Raw genomic sequence first — 18305 nt, 5'->3', positions numbered from 1 at the left:
TCCTTTTCAAGGTGTACCGTTAGTTGAATGAACTCGGCTCAACCATCTCGGTCCCGAATAGGAACTCCATGACGGACCTCATCACTCTTCAAGCCCTCAGGATAAACAAAGCTTAGTCTTCTCCAGCCAGAAAATTCATCAATGTTAAATGGTCAAGGGAATCTGCAGCGATCACCATGGCAATATCATCTTTGCCTTTCATAGAAACTATGGTCGATCTACAAACACAACTGCTGAGGCCCGAGCCATGTTAGATGGAATTAGGATATGCGCCAACTTGGGCCTATCCAACATTTTGGTGGAGACTGATTCAAAGACCATCGCAAATTCGATTAATGACCCCTGCAGCCCCAGTTCGTCGAACATTTGGTACAACCTAGGTGAAATTCAGTTTTATTGGCGATCTTTAAACCTCAATTTTAGCCACATTTATCGAGAGGGAAATTCAGTAGCGGATGCTTTAGCCAGGATGGCTAGTGAGGGATGCCCAAATAAGCTGTATAACTCTTGTACTACGCTTCCGAGGCTTTTGCGTCGTCTGATTACCACTAGTAATATTGTTATTGGGACAATTAGGGAATAGTACCTGTAGCAACAGTTTATTCCCTGTTTTCATTTCTTTTCCTTCTTTGGCAAATTTTGTGCAGTTTAAGTTATATGATGGGAGTGGTCCGATCCTTTTTGTTGGGACCCTCCTGAAAGGACGTATATTTTCTCATGGAATGAAATTCAAGCTGATGATCTCAAAAAAATAAAAAAATAAAAACTTAATCTCTACTATCACTTTTCACCTTCGACTCTGTTTTATATGTAAATAATGGTCATATTCTAGCAAAGAAGCGTCCACTATCAGTATGATTATTTGAATGATCTGATTTTGGGAATGATTGCTTGGTGATGGCGTGTCTTATAAGTCAGTTTAAGATTGGTTAATGAACAATCTGATTTTGGGAGCTGACTAACACTAAAATTTCAAATATGCAATACCTTAAGCATTTAAACTTTATCAGACAATTTGTTTATGGATGTCCTGATTTCGTAGCATAGTTAGGACTTATTTTTGTGTCTTGGGTGAAAAACTGCCAACATTGAGGTCTCTCACAAGGTTATTATTGAAGGCCATTTGAGAAACAGTATGGCTTCAGTGAATTATAGTTGTGGGTATGTAACACATGCGTACAATGAGTTTTGGAGTATTACCTCTAGGCTAAACTTTTTTCTTTTTTTGCCCATGTTGGATGAGAAACAAATGTTATTGCCATGGTATGTATGGTTGAGCGCATAACTGAGCTCCTTCCATTGGGAACTCATTCCCTTATATATATATATATATATATATATATATATATATATCTGTTGACTGTTGTGTTTGACACTTTAAAAGATAAGCGACCATTTTGAGTTGTTGAACATGTAGAGGCTTTTTCTTGTTTTTTTTTTCAACACATACTCATTTATCAGAAGAAAAAAAAAAAAGAGGAAGAAGAAAAAAGTAGAAATGTGCAGGGTAAATTGGACATGATTTTTTGAGATATGATCCATCCACATGATTGCCTATCAAGTCAACTATCCTGTTGAGCTTAAACAAGTGTTGTGTATTGATGTTTTGATGCATCTGTCAAAATAGCCTTAGACAATGTAACTGCTAGGGCTTCTTTCTCTATGTTCCTGACATTGTTGTTTGCCTTTGAGAATGGATGTTTAGTAAGCTGAGATACACTGCCCAACAATGGGGCATATATGATTCACTCATCAGATTTTAAAAAAAAAAAAGAAAAAAAAAGAGAGCACATATGCAAATTCGAGAAAGAGATGCCCTGTGCCTTGGGGCCATACATTACTTTGTATCGTGCAGATGCTTCTTCTTTTTTCTTTTCTTTTTTTTCTATTCTCTTTTTGTGATGCCTAATAACCTCTTTGGAAATGTGTGAAATGAATTTTGTAAAATTGTAGCTGAACTAGTGAATTGTGTTAATTAGTTAAATTGGAAAATTTGAAAATTCTGAGATGCCAATTGTAGAAGTTTGGATAAATGAACATCATGTGTTTCAAACTTGTGTTATCAGGCGCTAGTTGGAAAATGTGGCAAATGGCAATTGTGTGACACCCACTTTAAGTTGAAGTCAGAGTGAAGCCGATCAACCACTGAGTATTAAGTATTTATCTTACTTATTTAAAGGGAAAAACAATCTTTTGCTATTTATATATCTTTTAGCTACAGGCGGGTAAATTCTGCAATTTAATAAATTGTATAAACCTGCAAAGCCTTGATTGGTACTCTGACAAATCATGCTTTTTTGGCCTTACCATATACTTTTGCTATGACAAATCAATTATCCTCATAGCATCTAGCATGTTTTATTTAGATGTCCTTGTGTAGCCTCAAATTTGGTGATATATGGTCGTCTTGATGGTCGGCACCAGCTTGTGCAGCCGCAAATTTGCCAAGTTGGCTGCAACCTTGAAGTTCCAATTTTGGTGGCTCTAGATAGCCATCACATTCTCTGTTGTTTATTTATTCTATATGCGGATCTTTTAGTGGCCCTTTAAGCTGAAGTAAATTGAACTTGTGAAGTAATGCTGCAGGGCGAATTACACTTCTTGCTGAAGGATGAAGAGGTTCATTATCTGAGGTATGCTGAAAAATTATTTTCATGATTAATGCAAGCATGGCTGTAGCTTTTACTTTTTCCTCCAAACTTTTCAGGTCAATATTTAAGGCCTAACTCATTAATCCTCTTTATTCTTCACTTAAATAAGGCCATGTATTCTAATCGTCAGTTATCACAGTCACATATATACCCACAGAATTTTCCATTCATCAATTTGTTGAATGCTACTTTTTTACTTCTCTCTTTTTACTTTTTCTTTTTCATTGTGTGCAGGATTTTAATCAATTGTGCCTAAATGAAATGGGCCACCATGCCAAAACAGGATCAAAACCAAGTAATACAGGGTGAGTTGTATGGTTCTAGTCCTCTAGCAAATTGTCGTCAGAAACTGCTATTTAAACCCATGGATCCATGTTGGCATTCAGGGGGGGACCTATTGAGTCTTTATCTGATCCGGGGTTTGAAATGCCTCAAATGCCAAACCATTTCGGTTGCTAGGATATTGTTGGGTGACAAATCTCAACATTGAACCCCCCTTAGGTAATAAGCTCGGCATAGCCTCATACTTTGGATGAAGTATCAACCATAAGCCCCGCTGCAAACTCTGAGCATGCAAAAGGGGCTTGGAATTTTCATAACTAAACCGTTCATTAGATAGCCATGGTCGTGTCCGCACTTATAGTAGATCATTTCACCATCTTGTTGCTTTTTGAGCATTAACTTTTGAAGTCGTTCAATGATTTTCTCATAATAGATGAGTCAATCAAGCTATCCAAGCCCCAATTACTCTTTTCTTCGATATTAAGAATAATCTCCGTCTTCATGTGCATTCCGCTAATTTAAGAGGATCTGTACATGTAAACCCAACAAAGGTGCTCTAGATTTCTGATTTTTGAGACTTTGCTCTATATACCATATTCTTCATCTTTTCTACTCTCTCCATTATGATCTAATATTAATTGTCTTCTTCATTAGACCGGTGTACGCAATCTTTCTTGGTACTTATAGATGAAACCTTTGAGACTTACATTCAAGTATATTGATAATAAAGCATGTTTCAACCTTATAATTAATGACTTATTTTTTAATTTATTTATTCTATCTTTGTGGAATGCTATTTTTTGACTTTTTTTTTCCTTGTGTGCAGGATTTTAATCAATTGTGCCTAAATTTAGGCCTACAAGCACTTCAGCCTTTTGACGCCACTCGTGCTAGGAGTATACCTTTTTTTTTATTTTTTTATTTTTTAAAAATTTATTCAAGACCATTTTCAATTTATTTTTGTAAATATTATATTTTTTTATTGTAAAGTAATATAAATTTCGTTTAATATTCAGTTTTAATTGTATTGCAACATTTTTTATGTTTCAAATATTTTAAAAAAATACAGGTTTCAATTTAATTATATATATATATATATATATATATATATATATATATATGGCCTGTGTTGGGGCTTTTTAAATCTGTACAAAAACTTTTACCGGCGCTTGTATTGACATTTCCAGCGCTTAACCGTGAACCGTGATTGAAGTGTCTAGGAAGCCAGCATTTAGCGGCGCTTGGATAGACTTTTGGCGGCGCTTTCATTACTATGTTGGCGCTTCTGTAAGAAATACCAGTGCCCAACAAAAGCGTTGGTTCGGAACAACGGAAAATGGCATACAAATGCCGGCGCTCATACAAGCGCCGGCAAAATATTTACGGACACACCCCATTTATCGACACTTGCCTAACGCTGGAAAAAGTAGCGCCAGCACTTTTTGGCTTTTAGCGGCACTTTTTAGCGCCGCTAAAAAGTCATTCTTCTTGTAATGGGAGTAGATGTCACACAGCCATCCTGGTGGGATAGAATGCGGCAGGTGGTGGTTGTAGGCATGTTGCGTCCATCCAAGATGGCTGTGTCGACTCAACATGCTTGCCATCTTGAAACGTAGGTTTGAGACCCAATCTATCTATTAAAAAAGTAACACTATATTGATGCGGTAGCCCAAGAATTAGATCAACCTACTAACCAAGTGGGCCACAGTCTGTGAAACAAATGAATGACTCTAAAAACTTGGCTGAAGTACATCCACTTATTTTTTAATATGAGTCCACCTTTTGAGCGGACTAGATTAATTTTAAGGAAAACATGGGTGGATCAACTGGTGGATAAATTTGACCATGGACCTATATGTCGTGATGGCACATGCATAGAGTTGTATGGTTCTGTACTGGTTTGAATTGACAAACCTTCCCATGAGAGGGAGATTTTTCATTTTATAAGTGCTTTTAACAACTTGGTAGAAAAAACGATTGAAAAAACAAGGGCTAAGCTCTATGAAAAAGAATACAAATTTGTAAATTTATTTTCTAAATTTGATTAAATTAGGTAATTAACCAAACATATGAAGCTTTTTTTTTTCTTTTTTCTTTTTTTCCTGAAGTAGAGATATTATTCATAAAATGAAAGGCCAAACACATGAAGCCTACAATAGTGGATTTTCATTACCAAAATCACAAATAAATAAATAAGTAAGCAACTACTTTTTAGCAAAGTCAGACAAAACCTTATCAATAGTCCTCAAGAGAGATTTCGCTATGTTAGTGGGTCCCATCCGCATACGAGGACATATTAATTATGTTCAATATCCATGCTCATGCATAGGGACACTGTATAAATGACAAATATATTTCTCTAATTGGACCATCCAAACTATAGGACCATTGTGAATTGGTTTAACTAAAGAATGATGCTGCTTTTTTGCTTACACTCGATCTGACATCACCGGATCAAATGGTTAGAAATCCAAAACTTAAGAACTATTATACAAGAGATCATGATGACAGCTTGCAACTGATACGATCGACAAGAGGAAGATCATGAAAAGTCAATATGGCGATCAACATGGGACACATGAGCAATTGTGATACAGTACACGTGGTGGAATATGAAAGGCCATAGTTTAAGTAATGACTTGAAAAAGTGTGCAAAATCGCATAGCTAGTTGGCACTGATTATCTTTATTACACATGACAGAATGTAATTTTCCACACTTACTTGATAGTTAGTTGATTGTGTAAAGAATGTGGAGAGCAATCCTGATTATAAAATGTAATTGGTCACGTTTGCTAATTGGTTGATTAATTGAAGCAAAAATCATGAAAAGTAATTTCTAAGTTTATATGCCAATAACCATCTCACAATTCTAAAAATAAAGCCAAGAGCGAAAAAGCTCCAGGTCCACACTAACCCTATACAGCTCTATTCTACAGTGCAACGTACTTACCTTTTGTCCTTCATGAATGCCCTTAATTTAATTTGGTATAACTCCACTTCTAGCCAATGCAATGCTATAAAAAGTATGGACTAATTAGACTACTTACCACTTCACTCTATGCCCACAATCGCACTACTAGATTTTTAGAAAGATCACTTACTCTCAAATGAAAAGTTGTGGGAATTTTCTACTACGTGTTAAGTGATTTCATCGATCATCTCAGCAACAAACATGGTTTTTTGACAAAAGCGACAAACAAACAGTTGAACCATTAACTATCTTGCTACATACTTAATTCTCACCAAATCCTTGATCAAATTGTCAACCCCGCCGACTTTCTCACTACATGCCTTGTACCTCGACCAGATCATTGAACATACTGTAGAAGATTGAATCTCCACCAGCTATCTCACTACAATGTTTGATTTTTCACTGAGCAATGACAGACAGCCATCCCATACCTAACAACCATCTTCCCACAAAACTCGATTTTCACTTAGTAACAAACAAATAACCATCTCGAACCACGACTATCTCACTAGATTGAGCGACGTCGAACAAATTTTCCTATCTATTGAATTTGATTATAAGCAGTCATTAAAAAATAAACCAAAAAGCTTTCAATTTTTGTCCTACTATACTTTCTATTTATATTCTCACCATTGAATTGTAAGTAGTATCTTTCCCATAATTGAAAGTTCTTTTATCTAAAAGGTAAAAAAGAACTCATCACAAGAATAAACCATCTCCTTCACAAATCGCCAAATGTTTCATGATCTATGGTTGAACATACGGTCGATCTATATAGAACTCATTCTCTCAAACATACTTTGGCGTCTGAGATCATAGGCATTTGGTTTAATTCAAGCTGCATCCGGCTCTAACAAGCTCGGCACACTTGACTGAAACATACCAATTATTGTTGAAATCAAGCCATAAATTAAGGTCAATGGTCCAAATTTAATCAAAACCTCTGCATTAAGAAGTTAGGCTTTAACGTGCGATATCTAAAGTAGAGCCAATGATGTGGACATTTTGGAGCAAGATACATCTATCTCTTGCATATGGCGATCAGCGGATGTGTGCATGTATACGGATGGCCAAACTCTCCCATTATGACTTGTGTGGGGATTTCTATGGTGAATCAGCGATTCTGTATGGGGAGTCATCCATTGTGCTAGTACGTCAAGCCATCGTATAGTCGTTGAAAAGAAAATGATAGCAGTCAAAATTAAATAAAGATATTAGAATTGAAGCATATCTAAAGCTCAAGTGAACAACAACACAAGAAACACCGGGTGTAAATGTAATGATGTCCACCGCTGAAACCTTGCGGCGATGTTTATTTGTCATCTCACCTATTCATATAATGATGTGGGGAAGAGCATGGAAAAGTGATCGGGAAGATCACCATCTACCTTAAGTATGCGAAACCTTGAATTCATAAAGGAAAAAAAAAAAAAAAAAGTAAATTTAGAATTTTATTAATCAATAATTGTATGGCCTATCTAATTTCTCAATTACATGACTGGTAATAAATAAAAACTAAAATCCTAATTCGTAATAACCAAAAATGGAAAAATTCTAACCTAAATAGAAGTAATAATTCTAGTAAAACTCTTATAAAGCCTAATTTCCATCATAAGGCTTTCGTCATGTGGTTGATCACTGCCTGCAATCCTTGCATGGCTCATAGATTCTCCTTCTACCCTGTCTCAAATGCCATTGTTGTCAAAGAATAATCCCCTAAAGTACTGTCCATGAGATTTATTTTTATTTTTTTAACTGAAATGAAATTCATTGCACGGCAGAATTTACAGGGAAGCCTATTCAGGCAAAGGACCAGGACCGAGGCCTGGACTTCCTATCATATCCTATACAGAGATGATTTTAGAATACTCTCTAATGTAGCCCAAACCAGTTTTATCCAGAAGAACCTAGCCTTTTATCTACTGAGGAAGGGAGAAGAGTTCTTGGAAGAGCCTGTTTGACTAGGTTTTGCTATCGATTTTGGCCAAACCGTCGGCCGGATTGTTAGTTTCTCTAAAAACATGGGCTATCCGAAAATTTCCCCAAGAGGAAAGTGACTTGATCCTAGATAACCAATAGGACCATTTCCAGGATGGGAAGGAATTCATCATGAGACATGACACCACCCAACTGGAGTCGGACTCAATAAGGACTCTAGTTAGGCCATGAGATAGACAAAATTTTATTCCATCAAGAACAGCCCGTAATTCTACCGAATTGTTGGATATTTTCCCGTAGCCGCAAACAAAAGCGAAGATCAGATTACCGAGATGATCTCTACAAATACCGTCACCTCCTACAAGGCCTAGATTTGAGAGGAGCAGAGCCATCCACATTTAATTTGAAAAAGCAGAGCCATCCATAGGATTGTTGTCCGAACCTTCATTAGATGTTATTGAGTCAAGAAAAAGCCTCACTCCAATACCAACTAATGTAGGGAAAGGGTGCGATGTGGAAGATCACCATCTACCTCAAGTATGAAAAACTTTACCACAAGGTTATTCTTCAATCCATGAGGGCAAAAAAAAAAAGAGTAAATTCTAAATTTTATTAATCAATAATTGTGTAATCTATCTAATTTTTCAATTACACCACTAATTAAAAAAAAACATTAAAATCCTAAATCGTAGTTATAAAAAAAGGGTAAAATTCTAATCCTAATAGAAATCCCATTTCTAATAAAACTTTTTTAAAGACTAATTTTCAAAAATTAAAAGTCCAAATAGACTTTACTAGAAGAGTCCTAACACGATGAGAAGTATTTTCTTTAAAAAAATGAAAATCGAAAACTCTAAAAATAAGAAAATATGATAAAAATGGAAATGACTAAAAATAGTAAATTTTTCCAAAATTGGAATTACAAAAAATAGATTTTTTTTTTCTGAAAATCCCACTTTTGAATTAGAATGAAGTGTTTTCTCGTAAAAGGACTAACGTGACCTACTATACGGGTCAATTGACCCTAAATGGCCCATTACAATAAAGATTGATAGGTCGTGCGTCTCTCGTAACAATACCCGGATCAAAAGTTATGAATGATTTACCGTTCACACTTCAAATGGCAATTTCTCCCCGTCGAGATTGAGTCTCTTTAAACCAGACTTGCTTGATCCAATTATGCCATATTTGTTTTTAAAGTCCTAATTACACCATGCCCTATGTAGTACTGAGCACAAATATCTACTTCAGTTTCTATTTAGCCTTCTTTTGGTCCAACCATATTAGAATGTATCTCCGCCATGTCCTACATCATATTTAATGGTCACATAGGCATGGATAAAGGGAGAACACAAATATGAGATTGATCCAAAACTTTTGTAGCCCCAGGAAGTTTTCAATGATAAGCACTCAATTACCGTTGTTTGCTGTGATAAGCTCATTCCCTATAATGTGCTGGAAAAATGGATGGCCCGCGTGGATGAGAAACATACATCATGGTATGCCCTACAGATTTTTGTGTATTGAGTTAGTCACTGTGCAAACCGCGTACACGTCGGTAGGGGAGAGGTCCCTACTAAATCCAAGTCCATGCGAAGCGGAGCCAACGATGTGGACAACTGCGAGGAAGGTATGGACGCAGATTAGATACTTAGCGAGTTGGATACTGAAGTGACATCACCAAGTTCTGTGGGCCCCACTATGATGTATGTGTTATATCCACACCATCCATCCATATCATTTTAAGGTACGAGCCAAAGAATGAGGCAAATAAAAATCTGTACTGGACCCCACCAAAGAAAACAGTGGGGAGAGTGATTCCCACCGTTGAAACTATCCTAAGGCCCATCGTAATGTTTATTTGAAATTCAACCTGCTCAAAAGTTAAAAAAGACACAAAATAAGGGAGAACACAAATGTCAGCTTGATTTAAAACTTTTATGGCCTTTAGAAGTTTTTAATGGTGGGCATTACTGTCCCACTGTTTTCTGTGTTGGGTCCACTAAAGCTTTGGATTTAGCTTTGGATTTAATTCGTTCTTTGTATATTGCACTAAAATGATATCTCCAAATGGATGGAAGGTGTGGATACAAAACATACATCATGGTGGGGCCACGGAACTTGCTGACGTCAGTTCAGTAGCTAGTCTCGCTACTCAATCTGTCATAGGCTAATCCGCGCCCGGAAGGTATATATCTATGGAAGCGGATGGGCTAGCGTACCTCACACCAGCTATATAGCTGCTGTATTGATGCCAGCAAGTTCCATGGGTCTGATTATGAGGTATGTGTTATATCCAAACCGTCCATCCATTTGGAGAGCTAGTCTTAAGGCTTGAGACGAAAAATACGACAGATATAACTATCAAGTGGACCACACTGCAAAAAGCAGTGGGGGATTGAACATATACCGTTGAAACCGTTTTTGGGGTCCCAGAAGTTTTGGATCAATATGAAATTTGTTTTTCCCTTAATTCAGGTCTTTGTGAACTTATGAACGGATTGGATGGAAAATAAACATTATAGTGGGCCCTATGAGTTGTTTAAGGGTGAAAATCATTATCTTTGCCGCTATTTGTGGTGTGGTCCACATAATTTTTGGATATGATTCATTTTTTAGATAATGTTTTAAAATGATCTCTAAAAATAGATGAACGGTGTAGATATAATAAATACATCACTCTGGGGCCATGTAACTTTGATCTCCTTTGAACCGTTCGTACAACTTGGAGCTCGAGGAGCGTCAGTGCTCGTCCTCGCACGACACGTACCTACAGCAGCTATATAGCTGGTGTGTGGTACACCAGCCAATCCGCTTCCATTTATTTATAGCATGCGTACAGCGATCATCGGGTGTGTGCACGCTTATTGACCATTCTGTAAGGGACCTAATCAATTGAGGCTGTTAAAATTGACCGTTCAAAAGAGTATGTTCGATAGCCAAATAGTAGTCGGTTAAATTCACGTGTACTAATATGCCACTTGCACGGAAGATGACTTAATTTAAAATTTTTCACTTTTCTAGCCAGGGAAAGATCATGGGCTCAAAATAATTTCCTGAATCCAGGAGACAATATCCTAGTCCTCAACGCTAGGGATTCTTCCAAGACAGTGGACCCATTTCCAAAGAATCCCTCAAATAAGGATTCCTAGGGATTTTTTGGGACCCTTTTCCACAAAAGGTCCATAGAGATTTTTTTGAGATCCTAGCCACCCACGATGTGAGTCAATGAATCAATGGTACGGAACACTGCACCTTCCGCATAAAACAATGGTACGGAATGCTGCACCTTAGGCCCACTCAACCTTACTCGTCAGGTAAGAGAGACCGACTCGCGGTCGTAAAACATGTGTTGAAAGACGTGGCTTGTTTTATCTTTGTTCTTTGTCGTCTCGGTGTTTGACCTTTCCGAGTGTAAGACCATCTAAATATCTACGACTGACCAACCGGCGAAATTAGGTTTCTACCATCGAATCTGATAAACAGATCATTATTTGAAAACTGTCCTCATTGACACTTTTAATTATGGAATTGCCATTATTCACTTTCGCACTTTAAAAAAAAAAAAAAAAAGGGTCCACCACATATCTGAGGCATGACTTGACGATATTCACGTTCTCAGCTGGAGTTCACAAGGGTTTGGCTTTCTGTTGTGCAAGTGCGGCCATGGTCCATGGATCTAAAGTTAACCGTTGATATGATGGGGCCCATCCATAAGGTCCATGCATCACCAAGGTTTTGGATTCACAGATTGGAAAATCCTAACATTCGATCAAAGTCCAGCACTTAGATGGTTTAGAAAGAATGTATACTTAACGGTGAGTCAACGAAAAAAGGATAAAAATTAAATGGCGAAGATGTTCCCATTGATGAAGTTTTTGATGCTTGGGTGGTGCATGGTCTGGCATCATTTCAGTGGTTTGTGCTATTGGTAAAACTGAACTGAACAAACAACTGAAATGAGATGGAAACAATAAGGCTAACAGCTTGGATGAGAGGTAGTGTAAAAGCTCAACCTCTGATGCCGAGCACGACCTCTGTAATCAATCCGAGCACCAACAATAAGCGGCGACCTCGGTCACCTAATTAACATCTAGCTGTCCTGACCAATGGACCCCAGTTGTAACAACGGAAACCTGAACATATTTTAGATATTCACTAATTGAGCGCTGCATTGTATCTGTAGCAACACTCATTTGCACTCGTCAACGCATTAGATCTCCCCTAGACTGTGCACCATAGTCACAAATGCCATGCTCAACAATAACTCAGCCTGGAAAACTCGGGAGATTTTCTAATTTTCTGGTATTTCTTGAGAATTTGAAAAATATTAAAAATATTTAGTATGAATTAATAAATAAATTTATAATGTAATTATATAAAAATTCCTTAAGGGTTTTTATTAATTTTTTAATTAATATCATAATAATTTCATGATAAAATGTGATATATTTAAATTAGTGAACATTTTGAAAATATTCTAATATTACAATGATGATATCGTTTAATGCAATTTTACAATATTGTTATGAGATTTTCAAAATCCAGGCAATATTTGTCACTCTAATACACTGGACTCATCACTTTTGTACTTGTCCAACATATGCTTTGGAGAGCTAGTCCATGGGTTTAAAAGAATTATATTTGGGTGGATCCTTCCCTAAGTTCTCCCAAAGGGAAAGATCCCAACCACAATTCTTGTGTCACTCAAATCATGATCTATGGTGAATGACCGGTGTGGATCAAACAAACGTATTATTATGGGGCCCGCAAATAAGTAGCCGTCACTCTTGCGCCATAATTATCAATTTAAAATATGATAGATGGAATTACGTGAGAGTTGTTGATCAAAGCCAAAATAGATATAAAAAAGAAATTACCGTACTATAAACTGAATTATGTGAGAGCGGCATGTTGTAGGAAAGATTATTAAAGTAGGGTTTACTCTTACAGCAGTGCCAGAAAGACCCACGAACGCACTTGAAGTCAATGATCCGCGTGCCTGCTTGCCAATAAAGTAAGTTGTCCAATATGATTCAACTTTCTCTTCTTTATCATATTGGATAAATACTCCATTTAGACCCAATAAGATATGGTGCTCCTATTTTCATCGGTCCACTTGGACAGTCCAATTCATTGATTGAAATTGTTCTTTACGTTGAACCCGTGTTTCATGCACTACCATACAAACATCACACCAATCCAATACAAATTAACCATTGATCAATGGTCTTTAACACGTACGGCCAATATTGCTTATACAAAGCTAGGTCCCACGAACAATCTGACCATCCATTTGTTAGGACCCATCACGGATTTCTCACGATTCTGAATCAATTTTGTTAGGAGAGCATAATCATCTTATCCATAACCAGGAAAAATGATGGATATAAAAAATAAGGCCAAGTTAAGGATGAATTAAATTATTTGATAAGTGTGTGTTTTTCATGGCAGTCCATGAAATGTGTTTTGGAGTTTATATACGGTTCAGATTGATAGACTGAACCATCCAAATGGACCAGTATTATGACTTATAGTGCTTTGAGAGCACTGGAGCATTTCTCATGACATTATGTTTACAGCTTTGATTAGTGCTCTGCGCGTGTGCAATAAAGCTCACAAGTGCCATCAAGGCACATGAGTGTAAGATGCAATCCATCCATCAGATCGGTACCATATTCTATGTACGTAATCTGGTCCACTAAGCATGTGAGCCCAAATATTGGAAATAGGTGAATTGGTTAGAAACTTTTAGTCGAGTTTTTCAGAGCCATACATTGTTTCGAAAGCTGTGTCCACCTGACCAGTGGATCAACTTGATTCTAGATCTAGGATATCAATATAGTTATTCCATTCTGATGGATGGATTAGATCCAGGAGGTCTCATGCTACGTTGGGACGTGTGGCGTGTCATGAGCTTTAATTGCCTTCGTCGGCAATATCGTTTACTGGCCTAACTATTTGGTAAAATCCCACTGCGGGAGGAAATATTGCGGTAAAAATCACATGCGTTATATTAATATATTTATTATAGTATGTTACACCAGTTGTAGCTTGGAACATGTTATATAAGAAGTGCATTTCTCAAACTTATACATTGCAGGGATTTGAGTCAGTTCTTCATTGGGATCTCATCGTTTCCTTTCTCTATCTCACTCCTTTGGTAATTCTCAGCATTTTTATGTTCCAGTTTCAACTATCTTCTAATATTTTAAGATGTTTTTGGGGTAGAGTCCCATGCAACCATTGGAAATGATACATGGTTATTGGCACATGAAGTGCAAGATTAAGAAAAGGAAGCTTTTTGTTGATGGGCCATGTTACATAATCACACTTATTAGATAATTCCCACCGTCCAAATAACGGAGCTTGATCAGTTGATGTGCACCGTTGTTTTGCTCCAATCATCTATTTGCAAGCCCGCTGATTTCTCCGAGGGCTGGATATTGAGAACCAAACTGGTACATGGGTCATCTGTACAGTAGAAATATAGTATCGATTTCCGCCTTCTTAGATGGCGCTATTGTATGAATTCTCATAATACCAACATATTTTTCTTTCATGTTTTTTGTTGTTCTAAAGTGGGTGCTTATGATGCAGAGGTGAATGGCGAGTGCAGTGGTTAGCCTTCTAAGGGAGACATCGGTTTTGGCATATACCAAAATGCATGATATGGTTCGTGGCATGGTCATCAGATTTGCGAGTGAAGAAAGCTCCATTATTTTGGATGAGGGAGCTGAACAAACATTCAATGTCCAGTCCAGCCAAGAAATCGCCACAACAACTAGGGTTACAGAGCGATCGAGAGCTGCATCACTAACATCTGTTGGAGCTAGTGAGGGAGACAAAGGGACTGTTCCGTAGCAAACATGAAATTCGGACACTGTCATTAAGTTACAGTGTAACAAAACAAGGATTGGTCGAGTGGGATGTGGTCATTTTTTCTTTTCTTTTTTTCAATGTGGTCATTTCTATTAGATTTTATTTTTTTGCGATGTGGTCATTACAGTTAGATTTTATTTTTATTTTTTGACATGGTCGCTACTATTAGATATATGTCTATATTTAAGAGTATTTTTTTTATTTTTTTTAAAATCTTACTCCTTAGCTTTCATTGCATTGACTTGAAATTATCAGTTGTTGAAGAGACGAAAGCAGACTTTCCTAATCTCAAGTTTCTCCATTTTTTACTTAAATCCAAAACTAGATTGAAAACCATGAAAATCTCTATTCTCTAAATAACATATTTTGAGAATCTCAGGGAAATTTGATGTAGGTCATGGCACAGATACATTCCTAGCAATGTTCGACGAGAAGAAGGTGAACCGTAAATTGGCAATAACTTTTGATATTGATATCGTTACGGGGGGCACATCATATCAATCTTTATTCTAACGGGCCATTCAGTGTGAACTGACCTACAACGTGGGTCGCGTCTGTCTGTTTCGCCAAAAAACAAGCACTTTCAACTCAGAAATGAAATTTTAAGGGGTCGTTTGGCACCATGGATGTGGGGGAATTTGAGGGGATTTCAAATCCCCTAGGTTGTTTGGCACCATAAAGTAACCGGGGGTTTCAAATCTAAGGGGGTTTCAAATCCCCTCAATTAGGGGGTTTCAAATCCAATGTGAGACCTTGGATTACATCTAAAATCATTCCTATGGTTGCATGTGTAACGTGTGTATCACTAGACTATTAATCTATTGGACACACTAATGATATCCTAAAATAATTAGATTATGAATTGCATCACTAATTGTCCATGTAAATCAATGGTTAAAATTTGTTGGTTAGTTACTCGAACGTGATCTTGTGCTTGTGGCCCATCTGAGATTTGGAATTTCATCATTTTTTGGCAAAGTATTTATTTCAGCGGGCTTATTACAACCATTGCGTCAAAAATTACGTAAGTTCACTTATTAGAGATATTACAGTTGATTTAGTAATTAAATTCAAACCCCTGCAAATATACTATGAATAGCTACTTTTCAATCTAGGGTGCCGAACACAGCAAAAGGATTTCAAATCCAGGGGGTTTCAAATCTAGGGGGTTCCGAATCCAGGGGGTTTCAAATCCATGTTCCCAAACAGGCCCTAAGGAAAATTTACTGTTTTTAGTCATTCCAATTTTTATAATTTTTTTAATTTTTAGAGTTTTAGATTTTTCTTCTTTTTAAAAATAATTTGTAATCATATTAGACTCTTCTAGCAAAAGTTTATTTGATATTTTTATTTTTAGAAATTAGGCTTTAGAAGAGTTTTATTAGAATTAAGATTTTTATTAGAGTTAGAATTTTTCAATTTTTGGTAATTATGAATTTTGGTTTACTTTTTTTCTTTATTTATGGTGTAAGGGGACACATACACATTGGACAATTATCAATCAATTTATTTTAAATTTATTAGAATCCATTTCTATTTTTCTATTTTCCTCGGGGATTCAAGGAATCTCTATGAGAAGTCCAGAGAAACTCCGTGAATTCGGAGTAGTTATCCCTGAGAAAGACGGTGATAAACCTTACCACTTCCATCCCCGAGTCAAAATTGTATGAAATTATTGCCAGGATGCTTTTTCTTTATTTCTTTTTATTGCTAGGTCACAATTATGAACAAATGTGAAAGAAAAAAAAAAAAGTATGTGATCACATAAGACAATGGGAGCTTGTTTGAGGGGGAAAGGAAAAAATAATAATAATAATTATTATTATTATTATTATTATCCAATAATGATTTCCATGAGTTAAAACATAAGTTCCCTTTTATTCCATTTTTCATGGTTTTGTTTGAATTGCAATGGGAGATATGATATTTGTGAAACCACAGTCACGTTAGTGCAATTCCTGACCATGTCAGGTGCCAATGTCAACAAGGAACATCCCGTGCCACTCGCTCTGTTACTTCCCCTGTCATCTCCATTTCTGGCCATCATTCTATGGTAGTATCGCTTGAATGTGAAGCAGACAATGGGTATGACAGACATCAACAAACTGGTCAAGCAGAAAATGTGAAGGTTCATTTAATACAGTGCAATCAGTTTTCAATTGTCATTAAGTTTCGGATTGTGACTCACCTGGGACTGAAACTGGTATGACTCACCCTGACTCGGCCTGAACTGATCTGACTCGGTTCCATTCTGGTGTCATGTCTTGTTTTATTTCAGTTTGAAACTGATACGACTTGGACAATACCGAGTTGCATTGGATGATATTTTTCCAGAAGGCATAGCTGATAACATTAGTTAACTTGCAGAAAATAACAGTCATATCAAACATATGTAACACATTTAAAACTTTTATAGAATGAAAAAAAAAAAAAAAAAACCATTTACAACTAATACCCACCTAGAATGCAGAGCACCACACATCTTTTCAGGAACTTTTGGACTGTAGAAGCTATATAAGTAATGATCTCTATAACCTGTTGCTGAACCTGCATTCATTCACGAGAATTTGACTGCACTGCTATACATAAAATATTAAAAATAAAGGACAAAATGAAAGGATGAAGTACCTGAACATTTTTCTCACCCCATCCAGGAACAGCACAGAGAAAATGGATCAAGATTTCTGCAGACTGGTCATTTTATTTCATGGGCACCATTGAATATGGCTATGATGGAGACTACATTAACCATCTAATTCTGTCATTGGTCATGGACAGCTGGTCATTTTATTTCAACTGGAAACAAATTGGATGGTTTGGAATATGTTACAAGTGGGGAATTCCTGGATTGATGTGCAGCCATACCATGTGTACATTCCAAGATTCACCACCATTTAAGAAAATGTGAGGTAGTGCAGCCCCACCAAGAAAAACAGAAAAGGACGAAAGTCTCTCATCAACATCTTGGGGAAGTACACTTAAATAACATAAACCAGAAACACTGGTGTGCATGGAAACTTGACATACATACACGAGTTAAAAGGATCTGGAAAAAAAAAAACCATGACTCTTTCCCTCCATATATAGAAACCCATCTACATGATAGAACAAGCATTTGGGTTCTCATCGCTGAACATGGTGGTGTACTGATCTTCCTGTTTAGTCCCAGGATTGGAAAGAGCAAGGGCCTCAACATTTGGCTCTCGCTTCATCCTCTTCTTCCTCTTCCATTAAGTTTGGCTCTAACTTTGGGGAGAGGATTCGCTTAGGGGCCAGAAATTGCTCCTGGTTGTATTTTTTAAAAAAAATAAAAAAAATAATATTAAAAATTTTGAAGAGCAATAATATAAAAAGTACTAGAAACATTGAAGCAAATGAAAATTGAAACACAGGAAAAAATGTTATAGGACTGTAGCATCAAAGAGATGACCAATGATAATGTCTAGTGAAAGAATCTAATGTTAAATCATCCCATCCAATGACTATAATGCTAATTTCTAGAATGATCATTGTTCATAATTCAAACTAGTTTTTCACCAACATTTCAAACTACATTACCTCAATGTGGACTGCCTAGCAC

This window comes from Magnolia sinica, chromosome 1, assembly GCF_029962835.1.
Source record: "Magnolia sinica isolate HGM2019 chromosome 1, MsV1, whole genome shotgun sequence".
NCBI lineage: Eukaryota > Viridiplantae > Streptophyta > Magnoliopsida > Magnoliales > Magnoliaceae > Magnolia > Magnolia sinica.
Note: the sequence above shows the minus strand (reverse complement) of the source record.